Source organism: Urtica dioica, chromosome 8 (genome assembly GCF_054948205.1).
Source record: "Urtica dioica subsp. dioica isolate 48M chromosome 8, U.dioica_male_clone48M_v1_H2, whole genome shotgun sequence".
Classification (NCBI taxonomy): Eukaryota; Viridiplantae; Streptophyta; class Magnoliopsida; order Rosales; family Urticaceae; genus Urtica; species Urtica dioica.
Window position 1 is genome coordinate 21,661,975 of NC_142763.1, and position 16,638 is coordinate 21,678,612.

Genomic DNA, 16,638 nt, shown 5'->3' on the forward strand with positions numbered 1-16,638 from the left:
GAGTTCTGGTAGAGTTAAAACACGATTGTTTTTGGCATAAATGATTTATTAACTCAAAGTGGGTAGTTTGATAATTAATACAGTGTTTACTTAAGGAAGACAAATAATCAAATTTTTAACACTACGCAGTAGATTATAGTAAAAAAAATCAGAAGAGCCTTGAGCGTAGGAATTAACGGCTGAGATTAGGCGTGGCGTAGAGTTTATGGCAAGCTCGAAGTAGGGATAAACGAACTAGGCCACGTCACTAATCGCTTCTTCCATAAGCAACCGGAAATATTTCACTAAACGATACCCAATCGTTGTGCTTTCTCTCGTCTCTGTCTACTCGGAACTGAGCTCGCCTTCGCTCTCTAAAGCTCTGACATTGTGATAGGTGCGTGTCGTACGTAGAAAACTCCTATTATCCCAACTAAATCCAAGCTTGTTCTTGAGTAGTTTTGAGGTTTTTCGTGTGTTTTGAAGGTTTTCAGGTCAAAAATGGGATTTCTATGATACTCTGGGCAAATCTGTACAAATCGAGGCATTCGGGATCAAAAACGAGTCAAGAACGAAGAAGGAGTCAAGAAGACTCCAGACCTCGCGCCGCGACCCTCCTAGCGCGCGCCGCGAGGTTTGGAAAAGCATCTCGAGCCATCTCCGAGCATCTGGCGCGTTCCGCGAGGGTGAGGAAATGTTTACCTTGTGCCGCGACCTCCATACCGCGCGCCGCGAGGTCGAAGAATTTCAGCGTCGAAAATCCCCGAGCGTCAAGCGCGGAACGCGACCTCCCGAGAAGGACTACCTCGCGCCGCGACCCCTGTACCGCGCGCCGCGAGGTGCGCGAATCCAAAAGAGGAAACACGTTTTCTGGAGCAATCTGGGCCATCGGATCAAGTTTTGTTACTCAGTCTACTCCGAAAATTAGAGGAAACACCCTAATTTCGATCTAAGCCTATAAATACACTTCTTAGCCTCTTGTTTAGGACTTTTGGCACTTTTTCATTGTTTTTCTTAGTGTTTGGGAGAGATAGAGAGAAAGAGGAGAGCCGTTCTTCATCAATTCGCGCCAATTACAATTTTCTTCTTCTCTTTTACTCTTGAACTCCCGTATTTTAATTTTCAATTTAGTTTTCAATTATGGTTTCTTCTTCTTCTTTTTCTTTTATTTTATTTTTGTTTTCTCGCTACGCCATGAACTAATTCCATTAAGGACTAAGGTGTAGCGGGTTTAGGATTCGGTTATGGATACGATTTAATATATTGAAGTTCAATTTCCATTCTCTACTACTTTGTTTAATTCAAATCCGTTTTTAATGCTTGTTCGAGATTAGCTACCTTGTTCATGATTTTATACTCCAACTTGATGCTTGAGAAAAATTAGGTTGTTAGTGTTTTGGTTTGAATTACTATGTTGCATGCCTAGGCTAGAGATAGTTAGGTTGCCATAGAATCGTGTGAATACTCTTGATATGAATGCATGTTTTTGTTAGGGATTGAGATCGAGAGAAGATTTTCCTAGCTTTGACATAGGTTGTTAGATGCTCGAAAGAGATTTAACAATATTTATTGTGAGTATGGTTAGCAAAGAGTAGTGAATTGATTATTGATTGTGCGTCAAATTCGTGTATCAAAACCGTTGAATAAACCCGTGAAGCCTTGGTCCTTAGCCTCTCTTTCTGCTTACAACTTTTATTTGATTATTTTGTTATTTAATTGTTTTAAAACTTGTCAATAATTTGTGACATCTTTCCATGTCCTCTTTAGTTCAATTCATGCTAGTTGATTTGTTTGTTAATTAAGCTTGTTCCTCGTGGGATCGACACTCGTACTTAAGTCACTATATTACTTGAGCGACACGTGCCCTTGCGCGCGTAAAAATCGCAACACATTGCAATTCCTCAATCTCATTTGACCTTCCCGTACTCTTCAAACGCCAGACTGTAAGTTTATAGCTCCTCTCTTCCACGTTTTCGACTTTCTCTTATTTATAAATCGTTTCGACAACATTGTTTTCTTATCCTCCAGATTTTTATTTTCTATGTTCTGTGTAGTGCTCTTGTTTTTTGCTTTTGATATTAATTTATTTTATATCTATTATACTTTGTGTGTTGACGCAATGGATGTTGTTTATATCGGGAAATTAATTTGGTATTTCTGGGGTTCAATTTCCTACATTCTTGTCAGAAAGAAAGATCTGAATTGTGTTGTGAGAATTGAATTGTCTTCCTTGGAATTGCCCAAAAATGATCAAGGTAGACTGGTTCTAGATTGGGGCTTATACGCAGGTGATTCATCCGTACACTTGCCTTCTGAGGCTCGATTACAACAGTCTTCTTTTGGGAGGTTCTTTGTGGAATTGGAGGTTGAGGCAAAACACATCCCGTGCTATCTCTCTTTTCGATTGAGATCTCTTGTAAATAGTGACACTAATGGTGTTGAAATAAGAAGTCACAGGGAGGCAAATTTTTGTGTACCTCTTGGTTTTTGTTCGGGTCACCCAACTCCACTGGGTCTCACTTTCTCACGCGATGGGTCCGTGAACTTTTCCATCTTTTCAAGAAACGCAGAAAGTGTGTTTTTGTGCTTGTACGATGACGCTGGAGCTGATAATCCTGCTCTGGAGCTCGACCTTGATCCATATGTCAACCGAACAGGTGATCTTTGGCATGCTTCCTTTGAAAGTCTTCGGAATTTTTCTCGTTATGGTTATCGAGTAAGACATACTTGCTCCGAAGAAAACAAAGACAAATCGGAAGATCAGAAAGTACTTCTGGATCCATATTCGAAGATGATTGTGAATTCTGGTTGTGGAAAGTATCTTGGGCGAATACATAAAGAACCTGTTTTTGACTGGGTTCATGATGTTGGAAGTTGAGAAGAGTGATGCCCGGTAAATATTGGCCAATTAGGATTTGGGTCAACCAATTTGAAAATGCAGATTTCTAAGGATCGCAGATGGTATGATTCAAAAAATCTCCCGTGTCCCAAGCACTATCGTGATAACCATAGATTGCACTGATGCTTTTGTGCCATAGACCCTGCCTCTCAGAGGGTAATCGCCAGAATCGTTTTGCTAGCAAGGCTGTGTTCTTCTCCGCAATCTTTCTGATTCCCAAATCTCCCTTGTTTCTAGGTTCGCAGCAAGTCTCCTGAGCCCACCCCGTGGCAGCCTTTATCTGTCCCAGGGAAAAAAAATGCATAATCATCTCAATATCATGCGACTCACTTATATGCATCTTGAAAATGAACATATAATACGTTGGAAGGGGGGACATAACCGATTGGATTAAAGTCACACCTCTCCAGTAGAAAGAAAACCTGATTTTCAGTTGTCCAGCCTTTTTATTTTTCGAAATGACCAGAACCCAAAATGCTTTTTGTCTTGGGCTACCTCAACCGACATCCCAAGATATCGAATAGGCCAAGCATTCTGGACAAGCTTCAATGGACCCAGAACCCCCCTCGGAGAGATTGATGCCCAAATTGTTACTTTTATGTTTTTATTTTGAGGCCCGAAGCCCAGTGGTACTGCCTCACTGTTGCGATCATCCTCTTCCATCTACCACTCGTGTTCCTTAAGATCAGTGTATCGTTCGCAGATTGGGAATGTGACACTTTCAATTTTACCGCTTCCCATTTCCGTATCATATCTTGCTGAATACGCCAGCATAGAGCATCCGAGATTAGAATCTTGCTGTTTCCTGTTCACCAATACCGAGAAGCAGACCGATGAAAGACCTCATTGCATTGATCTTTCTCCTTTTTATGTCAAAACCTTTTTTATTTTATTTTTATTTTCTGGGACGAAATCCAGTAACTCCCACTCCAGCATATCATATGGTTTTTTGAAATCAAGTTTAAGCAGCGCACCTATTTTTTTATAATAGATGATATTTTAAAGACCATACGTTTGTTGACTAGTTTTTTTTCCTAGTTAAGCTAATGTTTGAACTTTGTATATAGCGTCCTCATTGAAATAGAATCATTTTGGTTTATCTTTTTGGTAAAACATTTCATCAATTGCATGTCACTCACATCACCTTTTCTGTTGCAAAGAAAAGCTCTTTACTGTACGAACTTCGTCAAATTTCCCTACTCAATTTGCCAAATGATATCAGCAATGTGTTTTATATACACGTGAAGTCTAAAGATTTGCAGTTTTACAAATATTTTTTGTAAATTATTTGCTGTTTCCCTCTCTTGCAGTGCTGATAGAACACATCTGAAGAGGAAACTAGATCTCGAGTTCCAACATCCCGAAGAATCTCCACGTTAATGCCTGGAATTCTTTTTCTCAAGATGTAAACAATGTTTCGAGAGCACACAAAACAGAGGTATGTGCTGTGAGTAGTGAAAGCATACTTACCAAGTGTTATGTGAACTTCCTAATCCTGCATCCAAGTTCTTACTATGTTTTTATAACTCATTTTTAACACTTTCTTTGTAGATGGAGAAACAATATTCCATCAACGAAAGCTCAATTTGCGGTTTCAGCGACGTGGTGAGTTATTGTGTAAGACAAACAAAGAGAAAATAATTGATGAGTAGAAGGGCAACTGTACAATATTTGACGCAAGTGCCAAAATTTTGAATTTTTTTTTTCCCCTTATTTTTTCTCTCTTACTTTGACTATCTCACATGTTTTTCGAAGTGATTCTGAAACATCACAAATGAGGGGTGATTCAATCCCGAGGCTGGCTAATTTAGTTACCGAGTATTCATGGAGTTACACTTACATTGTGATATCTTCATTAGTTGAACGAGATGGCCGTTACAGAACAGTACTGGTAAAATGGCCTTTTCGATTTACAGGAGTGAATTGTGAGGTCCTGAGACATATTTGGATTTTTTCTCCGATGTTCTTGCATGACTTGAAATTTATTCTTTAATGGCGAAGAAACGTACTAGCTAAAGCTTCACCTTGCTTCAATAAAGGGAACAAAAATAAATATAAAAACTATACATTTACCCTTGAATCTGTTAATGAGAAAAAAAATAGAGAAAAAATAGGGCAGTGTTAAGCATAGCAAACTATTTAATTTCAAGGCATAACTTCGCAAATCTGTAGTATATTATCGATTTTATATCATTTAAAAGTTTATTGCATTGCATTGCAACTCACTTCATACATTGAAAAATCATCACTGCGTGAATAGCTGAATGTCCGATAATTTAGTTGTTCCAAATAAAAATGATACAACATCGCAATTTATCTGCGACTTCCACAATATTTTAGGCTTCTGGTGAAATATCCATGTGGTTTTATTTGTTCGGAACGATTTATTACAAAATAGACGATGATAGTTCTTAATTTTTAGTGCTAAATATGTTTACTACGCTTAGCTACCACTAATTGTCTCCTCCTTCCGATCTACTTTACCTAAAACTATTTGATAAAAGTTTTTTCTTTTTGGAGAATGACACATATATACCGTAGTATATTATGTGTTTGAGTGAAATGTCGAATTTAATATTTGGTTTTAAAAAATGTTGAGTTTGTATCTTATGTTTAATTAAAATGATAAATTATACCTTAAAATATATCATTGTATCACAAATATTATTTATATTGACTTTTCGTTAATGTTGACTATGATATTTATATGTAGACCTCATTTTATCCTTATTAATTAGCTCCTTATAGTCCTATATGTAATTTATTGTAAAAAAAAAAAATAACGATTTCTAAAATCTGAAATATCATAGAGAACACAGACATAGTAAAGGATAAAAATCGACATTAAAAAATCATCAAAATCACATATTCGAACGAGATATTCAAGAATCAAAGTTGCAGTTTGAGAGATATGAATTTTATTAGTCTATTTTGATTTAGTTCGATTTCAAAATAAGGGGTTTTTTTATATATTTTTATTTTTAAATAAATTATTATAAGTCGCAAATGAACAATGGTAAAATGACGTTTGCATATAAATATCAGAGTCAACATTAATCAAAATTCAATAAAAAGATGATTTGTAGTACAATTATCTAATTTATGGTATAATATCATCATTTTAATTAAATAAAAAGTATAATCTCGACATTTTTGAAAAACAAATGTTAAATTGGACAATTCACTTAAAACATATGGTATCTATATTATTTTTCCAATTTTTTTTTTTTTTTAATACCATTGGATATCGTAAATCACATAGAATTAACGGCTGAGATTATGCGCAGCGGGGTTGTTACGGTACGCGCGAAGCAGGAATAAACGAACTAAGCCAAAAATTCACTAACTTCCACTGTTCACTCGTCGCTTCTTCCAAAAGCGATAATATTTCACAAAACGACACTCCATTTTCTGTTCGCTCTCGTCTCTGTCTCCTCAGCTCCGCGCTCGTCTTCTTTCTCCGAATCTCTGATAATGCAATGGTGAATTTCCTCAATCTGATTTGATCTTCCCATTCTCCCTCAGATCGCAGAGTGTAAGTTCACAGCTCTCTCTCTTCGTGAGTTAAATTTTCGACTTTCTTTTATTCATAAATCGCTTTTGATCACGTTGAGTTTTCTTTTTGTCCAGATTTTTATCCTCTATGTTCTGTGTAGTCCTCTTGTTTTCTGCTTTGTTATTCGTGTATTAGACTTTTGCTGTTGAAGCATTTGATGTTGTTTATTTGCCGAGATCATTTTTAGGTGATTTTGTTCATTATTTTAGGGAGCTGATTATTTTAGTGAGGCACATTATCTGATGATTTCGAATCCGATTGAGATCGATTATTGATCGCGGTTATTAGTCTCAACCCTTGATCTTTAAACAGCATCATGACTCTGTTATACTTGAATCTAGCTAAATTTTTGCTTTAATTTTTTTTTATGTTGTGTCTTAGGCAGAAAAAAATTCAAATTCAGTGGGAATATAATCGCAGTCCGAGCACAACTTGATATGGAAACTCTTCTCCAATCACAGGCAAGTTGTGCTTATTTTGTCGACTTTGGAGTTAACAACTCATCTAGGCTGAACTGTTTGAGTGGTGTCCTTACCAGAGATAGAGTTCGAAATAGCTTTAATAAGAGGAAGCCAATTTATGGACAGGCTGTTAAACCATTTAGAAATACCAGTTTTGAAGCAAATGCAACCCCACGATCGTCGATCGAGTCATTTCAGATATTCAGAGCTAGTAATAAAATTGAAGAATCTGATAAGGTAGCGGCGTACCGGTTTAGGACAGAAGTTGGTGGTCTGGTGAATGTTCTTGTCAGAAAGAAAGATCTGAATTGTGTTGTAAGAATTGAAGTTTCTTCCTTGGAATTGCCCGATAATGATCACGGTAGACTGGTTCTAGATTGGGGATTATACGCAGGTGATTCATCCGTACACTTTCCTTCTGAGGCTCGATTACAACAGTCTTCTTTTGGGAGGTTCTTTGTGGAATTGGAGGTTGAGGCAAAACACATCCCGTGCTATCTCGCTTTTCGATTAAGATCTCTTGTAAATAGTGACACGAGTGGTGTTGAAATAAGAAGTCACAGGGAGGCAAATTTTTGTGTACCTCTTGGTTTTGGTTCAGGTCACCCAACTCCACTGGGTCTCTCTTTCTCACGCGATGGGTCCGTGAACTTTTCCATCTTTTCAAGAAACGCAGAAAGTGTGGTTTTGTGCTTGTACGATGACCCCGAATCTGATAATCCTGTTCTGGAGCTCGACCTTGATCCATATGTCAACCGAACAGGTGATCTTTGGCATGCTTCCTTTGAAAGTCTTCGGAATTTTTCTCGTTATGGTTATCGAGTAAGACATACTTGCTCCGAAGAAAACAAAGACAAATCGGAAGATCAGAAAGTACTTCTGGATCCATATTCGAAGATGATTGTGAATTCTGGTTGTGGAAAGTATCTTGGGCGAATACACAAAGAACCTGTTTTTGACTGGGTTCATGATGTTGGGCCGAAGTTACCGATGGAGAAGCTGATGATGTATCGGCTTAATGTGAAGCGTTTCACAGAGCACAAGTCTAGCCAGTTACCTTCTGACATCGCTGGTACTTTCTCTGGTCTGAGTGAGAAGTTAGAGCATTTAAAGTATCTGGGTGTAAACGCAATTTTGCTAGAGCCTATTTTTCCATTCGATGAGAAAAATGGACCGTATTTTCCTCATCATTTCTTTTCGCCAGCGAATCTCTACGGACCTACTGGCGACTCTACATCTGCTATAGTCTCGATGAAGGAGATGATCAAGAAAATGCATGTGAATGGGATAGAGGTGATTCTGGAAGTCGTTTTCACCCACACAGCTGAAAGTGGCGCACTTGAAGGTTTCGATGATTCAACGTATTATCTGGACAGTCTTCGGCACTGGGTGACCGAATTTCACGTCAATGGGTTTTCCTTCGTTAATTCAGCGTCTCTGTTGCAAGGCTCCGATGGGAATTACCTGTCTCGCCCTTCTTTAATCGAAGCGATTTCTTTCGATCCTCTGCTCTCGAGGACCAAGATCATAGCAGACTGGTGGGACCCACATGGCACAGTGACTGGTGGGACCAAGATGGGCAGAGATGAACACCGGATTCTGCGACGATGTTAGGAACTTTCTTCGGGGCGAGGGGCTTCTGAGCAGCCTCGCCACGCGACTCTGCGGGAGCGGAGATGTTTTCTCAGAAGGACGAGACTCGTCATTTTCCCTCAATTTCATCGCCAGGAACCACGGGCTTCCTCTCGTCGACCTTGTCTGCTTCAGTGCCGAAGAACTGTCTTCGGAGCTGAGCTGGAACTGCGGGGAAGAGGGTCCCACGAATGACATCGTTGTCCTTGAAAGAAGAATCAATCAAATTCGTAACTTCCTTTTTGCCTTGTACGTGTCGCTGGGCGTTCCTGTTCTGAACATGGGAGATGAGTGTTTACAGTCCACTGGAGGCTCTCCCGCGTATACTTCTAGGAAGCCCTATAATTGGAATGCGCTCAAAACAGGTTTTGGAATCCAAGTCACACAGTTCATCGCATTTTTAAGTTTGTTGAGAAGGCGACGGAGCAACGTGCTTCAGAAAGAGAGGTTTTGGAAAGAAGAAAATATCAATTGGCACGGAAGCGATGAGTCTCCTCCGAGATGGGATGACTGGACCTGCAAATTCCTTGCGCCATGAGATTGAGGTCCGAGGAAGAGAAAAAAGGACACAAAGAAATGGAGTCGGATAGCGAGTGTATTGAGGGTGATGTGTTTGTGGCTTTTGACGCGGCTGACTCTTCAGAGAGCGTTGTTCTGCCACGATCCGGAGAAGGAATTGTGTGGCACAGATTGGTTGACACAGACACAGCTCTTCCGCTTCCGGGGTTTTTCTCGGTTAGTGGTGAGCCCTTGGTTGAGATGGTTCAAGGAATCCTTACTTACGAAATGAAGCCTCTCAGTTGCATTCTTCTCGAAGCTAAAGTTGAGTAATTCTACTGTTATGTTGGATTATGCTCTTGTAAAGTTCATAGAATAGTCGAATAATAATTGCATAGTTCACTTCACAAGAATATCGTGTCATCGGATTACAGTACGTAAAGAATTATCAGTTTGTATGTGATCAATCTCCCAAAATAGATTCTATGATTGCCTTATAAATATTTTATTAAGAGAACATATCATATATAAGCCTAAACAATGCAAGTTGCCAGAAAACTAAATATTTTCCTTGCTAATTATTGTTCAAATTTCTCCCTTTCTACAATGCATACTTGTGTCCTTTAACATTATTATATATATATAAAGCAAATGGATTATTCCTAAACTATGACCTTCACAATAGTATTGAACCAAAATCCAACATCTCTAATTTAATCCAAAAACATGACTTGCTTTTTTATACAATTACGTTTTTATCCTTTTATTTCTTTCAATTTTTTCTCATTGATTCTCTATTTCTCCTTTCTCTCGCTCCACCATTTTTTTCCTCTTCTACTCAGCCATCTTTGAAAACAACAGATGATTCACTTCACAAGCGTTGACGCGAAATCAAAAGAGGAAGAACACCGCCAAGAGGATTGAGCTCTCTCCGTCGAAGCCCATTGATGTCTCGAAATCGGAATCAAAGCTCGCAACTTTTGAAATTAGGATCGAAGCTCACCACGCCGCGGGAGAAAACGCATCACCATGTTCGTTTAGAAGCTCGCCGCGCCGTTGTACAACGATTTCTGTTCTTATTAGGGTTTTGATTTAGAGTTGGTCTCGTGAGATTTATGTATATTTATTTGTTTTTTTATCTGAAATGGCTTTGATTTGTTGAATTCCTGTGGTTTTTGAAGTTAAAAAACAATGAAAGAACGATTCTTGGAAGCATGGAAAATCTGGAAAAAATTCTGAAAAATTCTGGGAATCGTTGAACATTTATTGTCATTGTTGCATTTTTATTGACATTAATGTCGATAAATCTTCAACGGTTCTGGGAAAATTCTTTGAAGATTTATTGACATCAATGTCAATAAAAATGCAATTTTATTGACATCAATGTCAATAAATCTTCACAGTTTTTTTTTGTTGATTTTAAATGTTTATAAAGGAATTTTAAACGTTTAAAATATGAAATTAACATCCCGATTACACTCTTTTTATGCAGTAATGAGTGATATTTTATTGTATGTCAAATATAGTGGTACATGGGTTAAACCATGTGTATACAAGGAGGGTGCATCGTTTGTACTTGTGCTTTTGGATGGTTTTGAGTACAACCATCTCATGGACGCCGTGTATGCTGAGATGGGGCTCTTACCGTCCACTCATTCCATTGTGGTCAAATATGAGAGACCATTTTCGGCATTGCCAATATAGATTACAAACGATAGCCACGTCAAAAGTTACTTGTATTTGAGGAGCCGAGACATTTCCATGTCAAATTATCATCTTGTTATAAATAATATAAACAAAAAATGTTTATTGACATTGATATAAATAAAAAAAAGAACAGGAATGAATTATTTTTCAATAACTCACTGTGACTTTTTATTGACATTAATACAAATAAGTTTCAATGTTTATTGACATTAATATAAAAAAAAAACATGAATTAATTATTTTTCAATAACTCACTGTGACTTTTTATTGACATTAATACAAATAAGTTCCAATGTTTATTGACATTAATATAAATAAAAAAGAACCGGAATTAATTATTTTTCAATAACTCACTGTGACTTTTTATTGACATTAATACAAATAAGTTCCAATGTTTACATGAGCATGTTCTTTTTTTTTTTTTTATATTAATGTCAATAAATAAATTGAACTTATTTTTATTAATGTCAATAAAAAGTCACAGTGAGTTGTTGAAAAATAATTAATTCATGTTCTTTTTTTTATTTATATTAATGTCAATAAACATTGGAACTTATTTGTATTAATGTCAATAAAAAATCACAGTGAGTTATTGAAAAATAATTAATTCCTGTTCTTTTTTTATTTATAGAATTAATGACATTTTTGGCCCCTCGTCTTGGACCTCTTTAACACCTTGGTCCCTGATTAAAAAAACCTGTCATTTTGGTCTTTTATGATAATCAAATTTTCAATTATAATCCTTCTGTTACTTTTAGTGTCAAAATAGACAGAAAACGATCATGTGTCTGTCACGTGTTAATTTAAAGAAGGGTATTGCAGTAAATTAACATTATATATAAAAAAAAATTAAAGCCCTCTCTCTCTCTCTTCTTTTCTTTTTTCATTTTCTTACGATACATATTGTTCTCTTGAATCTAATCATTATCCTCCCTGACTTCAGTTGCAAATATCCCATCCCTTTTGTATCACAAAATAATAAGGTATATCTAAAATCCACAAAATGTAAAACCAGCAAACAAATCTGGAACCCCAAAACACTCAACTTGCAGATTAGTCCCAAGAATCACTCAAACCCCAACCCAAAAAAAGACCTTTCACAAAACCAGCAAACAAACACAAAACAGCATAGGCTCTCTCTCTCGGATCTGATTTCGCCAAAACCCACACACACAGAGAGAGACTCAAACGACTCTCTTTCTCAGTACTTTCATTGTACTTCGATGAGATGAGCAAGACTGGAGGGGACGAGGACGACGAAGACGAGTGCTTCTACGAATCCCTCGATCGCATTGCCTCGTCTTCTTGCTCTTGTTTCACATCCCCCTCCTCCGACGAACAAGAAATAGAAGAAGAAGAAGGAGATCGACCAAGTACAGATGGGAAAAGCAAAGAAAAATCTTCTTGCTCGTCGATCGCATTATCCCAATTTTTTCTCTGCTCCCCATTTATTTTCCCCTAAAACAAAGAAAAAAAAAAGAGAAAAGCAAACCCTAATTACTAAAAAAATTCTCTGTTCTCACTTCTCAGGCTTCAGAGCATGAATCATCGAATCGATCCTTCAATTTCACGTCGATGTCTTCGATGATATCTGTATAATGGTCAAAGCGTCAAGGCCTTCACGTGGTTCTTATCGCCACCGAGCTTTTATGGGTTTCAGCGATGCCCAAGCTTCGCTGAGGCCGAGTTTCTAGGGCTTCGAACGGAAATAGAACACGAGATAGGCGATTGGCTTCGGATCCCTCTGTCGCCGGAAAATTACGTTGAAACAAGGGCCTCCGTGGCAAGAGCCTCCATCTTGCAAGAGTAGTCGGATGAGCTGACGTGGCATTGTGGAAACGTGTCGCGCTCGGCTTCAGAGCCTCCACGGAGATCGACCAGAGTCTCCATTTTGTTTGGGTTGTTGTATCGGCTGAGGGGATTCAATTTTTTTTTTTTCCGATCTGTATGTGTCTGTAGTGTGTTTCTGTATATATGTAAATGTGTATGTGTACGTGTGCGGCTTCCTTTTATTTATTTAACAAAACTTAAAACTAAAAACAAATAAACTTAAAACTTAAATAAATGAGAAGGACATTTTAATAACTTTACTCTTTTTATTCGACACGTAAGCATTTTCTGTCTATTTTGACACTAAAAGTAACAAAATGATTACAATTGAAAATTTGATTATCATAAAAGACCAAAATGGCAGGTTTTTTTAATCAGGGACCACGGTGTTAAAGAGGTCCAAGACGAGGGGCCAAAAATTTCATTAATTCTTATTTATATTAATGTCAATAAACATTGGAACTTATTTGTATTAATGTCAATAAAAAGTCACATCGGAACTTATTTGACGTGGCTATCGTTTGTAATCTTTATTGGCAATGCCGAAAATGGTGTCTCATATATGATCACAATGGAATGAGTGGACGGTAAGAGCCCCATATCAGCATACACAGCGTCCATGAGATGGTTGTACTCAAAACCATCCGAAAGCACAAGTACAAACGATGCACCCTCCTTGTATACACATGGTTTAACCCATGTACCACTATGTTTGACATACACTAAAATATAACTCATTACTGCATAAAAAGAGTGTAATCGGGATGTTAATTTCATATTTTAAACGTTTAAAATTCCTTTATAAACATTTAAAATCATAACAAAAAACAAAAAAAAAACTGTGAAGATTTATTGACATTGATGTCAATAAAATTGCATTTTTATTGACATTGATGTCAATAAATCTTCAAAGAATTTTCCCAGAACCGTTGAAGATTTATTGACATTAATGTCAATAAAAATGCAACAATGTCAATAAATCTTCAACGATTCCCAGAAATTTTCAGAATTTTTTCCAAATTTTTCATGCTTCCAAAAATCGTTCTTTTATTGTTTTTTTAACTTCAAAGACAACAGGAATTCAACAAATCAAAGCCATTTCAGATAAATAAACAAATAAATATACATAAATCTCACGAGACCAACTCTAAATCAAAACCCTAATAAGAACAGAAATCGTTGTACAACAGCGCGGCGAGCTTCGAAACGAACATGGTGATGCGTTTTCTCCCGCGGCGTGGTGAGCTTCGATCCTGATTTCAAAAGTTGCGAGCTTTGATTCCGATTTCGAGACATCGATGGGCTTCGACGGAGAGAGCTCAATCCTCTTGGCGGTGTTCTTCCTCTTTTGATTTCGCGTCAACGCTTGTGAAGTGAATCATCTGTTGTTTTCAAAGATGGCTGAGTAGAAGAGGGAAAAAATGGTGGAGCGAGAGAAAGGAGAAATAGAAAATCAATGAGAAAAAATGAAAGAAATAAAAGGATAAAAACGTAATTGTGTAAAAAAGCAAGTCATGTTTTTGGATTAAATTAGAGATATTGGATTTTGGTCCAAAACTATTGTGAATGTCATAGTTTAGGAATAATCCCTAAAGCAAAACCCTCAATTTACTGTTCATACTACAGTAACCCATTTTTTCATAAAATTTCCAAAAGTACCTATTTAAGTTTTAAAATTACATAAATAACCGTATAACAAAATTTCAAAAACAACTTTAAAAAAAGAAAATTCCAGAAATAACTCTAAAAAACGAAAATTTCATAAATCACTCTAAAAATGAAAATTCTCTAAACTAACTTTAAAACAATAACAATTATTAGCCGACTAATAGTTTTATAATTCAAATTACTTATGATCAGTACAATTATTGAAAACTAATGAATATATAAGTAATGATGTTGGTTAATCATAATTTTTGTGTTGCTAAAAAAAAAATTTGTGTTCATAATTATAACTTACTATTTCTAATTTTTTTATATCTGAGTTATTATTTAATTAAAATGGTTTAAATATATATTAAAAAGTGGTAAAAAAAAATGTTAACATGTAACACATATGATAAGTGACAACCAACAATTGCAAACCGTTCACATTATTATCTAAATTAAAATTTATCAAGCCTCTCGGGCAACGCTGGGACCTATTGCTTGTAATAAAATAAAATAAAGAATGATCAACTCCTCTACAAAAGAATGATCAGATCACATGCGCTATCTCGTGGCTCAGTCCAGAGCATCTCGCTCAGAAAAGTTCAATCATCTTCGCAGAGAGTCAATGAAACAATAACTTAGCACTCACTCATAACTAACACCAAACAAAACAATAGAATTTATAAAACATTAGTAATACAAGCGTAGGAAAAACGTATAAGAGATCAAACAAAATATATTCATTATGTGAATGACACTTTTACATTGCTCATTTGTTATCAATATAAAATTTCAAATCTTTATAAATATAAAATAGAGGATTTTATGAATGAAGTAGCTAATATAAACTTTTTTTTTTTTAACGAAATGGTCAATATTTTATAAGCTATTACATAATAGCCACTTTTAATGTAGAAAAAAACTAATATAGACCTTCATGTTTGTATATATATATATATATATATATATATATATATATATATATATATATATATATATATATATATATATTCGTCTATTTGGAAAAAGAAAACGTATATTTTTCTTTATCGAAGTTCGCAAACAAGATTTCTTGCTTGAGTTTTATCCTTATACTAAAAAAAAATTTTTGGCTCGTGCAATTAGCGACCGGAGAAGAACATATATTTTGGGAAAAAAAATATTATATATCTCCCTTGTTTTTAATCGAAATGCTGCGTTTATTCTCATAGTTTTTAGAAATATCAGAAGTGCCCAAACATTCTTATTAATATCAACTATATACTTTGAAACATGTTTACATATCAAAACCCTTAATTTTATAAGATTTTTTTGATTTTTTTTAAACAAAAAATTGAACCTTCCATTTTTATTGGCGACTATGGTGGCGACAACAACAAAGCTTTCTCTTCTCTCTAGTAAGCTCTTCCTTTCGTCACTATCGTTCGTGGTTAGGTGCAATTACTTCTTTTAAAAATGGGCAGTTAATTTTAATTTTGAATTTTTTTAACAAAATCAATTAAAAAGGGAGGGTTTTGATATGTAAACGCATTTAAGGTGTATGATTGATATTAATATGAATTTTAAGAGACACTTTTGATATTTCTAAAAACTGTGAGAATAAATAAACGTAACATTTCGAGAAAAGGTTCCATGGGAACAATTTTTTATTTTTAGGGTGTGGACTAAGTAAATCAATAAAAACTCTTGATGATCCTATAGAAAATACCGGCATAAATGAAGAGCTCATTACGACGATCCCTCCAAACAAGCACAGGCTTATCGCCAAATGTTCAAATTCGTGCTAATTTTTTGGTTTTGTAATTGAAAATTTATTTATTTTCAATAGAAACTATTAGGTGGTAGGGACTGTAATTTTCCATGAATTTCCCATTTCTCGCTCAAAGATTGAGCCATGTTTATTTCTTTTTAAGAGACGTGATATTTTTCATATATTTTGTTATATTTAACAGAATTATTGGCTCATGATGGAGAAAAAAAATATATAAGACTATAAAAATGAGCAAATTCATTTAGTAAAATGGTACGTTCAACTTTTAATTTACAAAAATCAACGAAATTCAAGATTAAGAGCGAATTTTGATAGGTAAACACGTCTTAAAATATATAATTGATTTTAGTAATGACGCTAAGGGGGATTTATGATATTTATAGAAATTAAGTGAATAAACGACGGATTACAATTAAACTCAGGGAGACATGTGACATATATATATATATATATATATATATATATATATATATTTATACTAGAAAGTAACACGTGTTACGCACGTGGTTATTACACTACTAGAAATCATGCATTTCACAGCACATGTTTTCACGGCGTTTGGCAAAAAAACGCCGTCAAAACATCATTTTTTTTTATTGTCGAATCGACAGAAGACACGTGGCCTGTGAAGAGAAACGCTGTGGAAAACATAAGA

The 16,638-nt window shown here is 35.7% G+C and overlaps 1 pseudogene across 1 annotated transcript; it reads left to right on the plus strand.

Annotated features, from left to right (window-relative positions):
- The first annotated feature begins 6,248 nt into the window (after nucleotides 1-6,248).
- Nucleotides 6,249-9,358, plus strand: LOC149388537 (isoamylase 2, chloroplastic pseudogene; annotated as a pseudogene). The gene is made up of 2 exons (XR_016300521.1): nucleotides 6,249-6,413; nucleotides 6,816-9,358. The product of XR_016300521.1 is annotated as an isoamylase 2, chloroplastic pseudogene (transcript).
- Nucleotides 9,359-16,638: the final 7,280 nt, after the last annotated feature.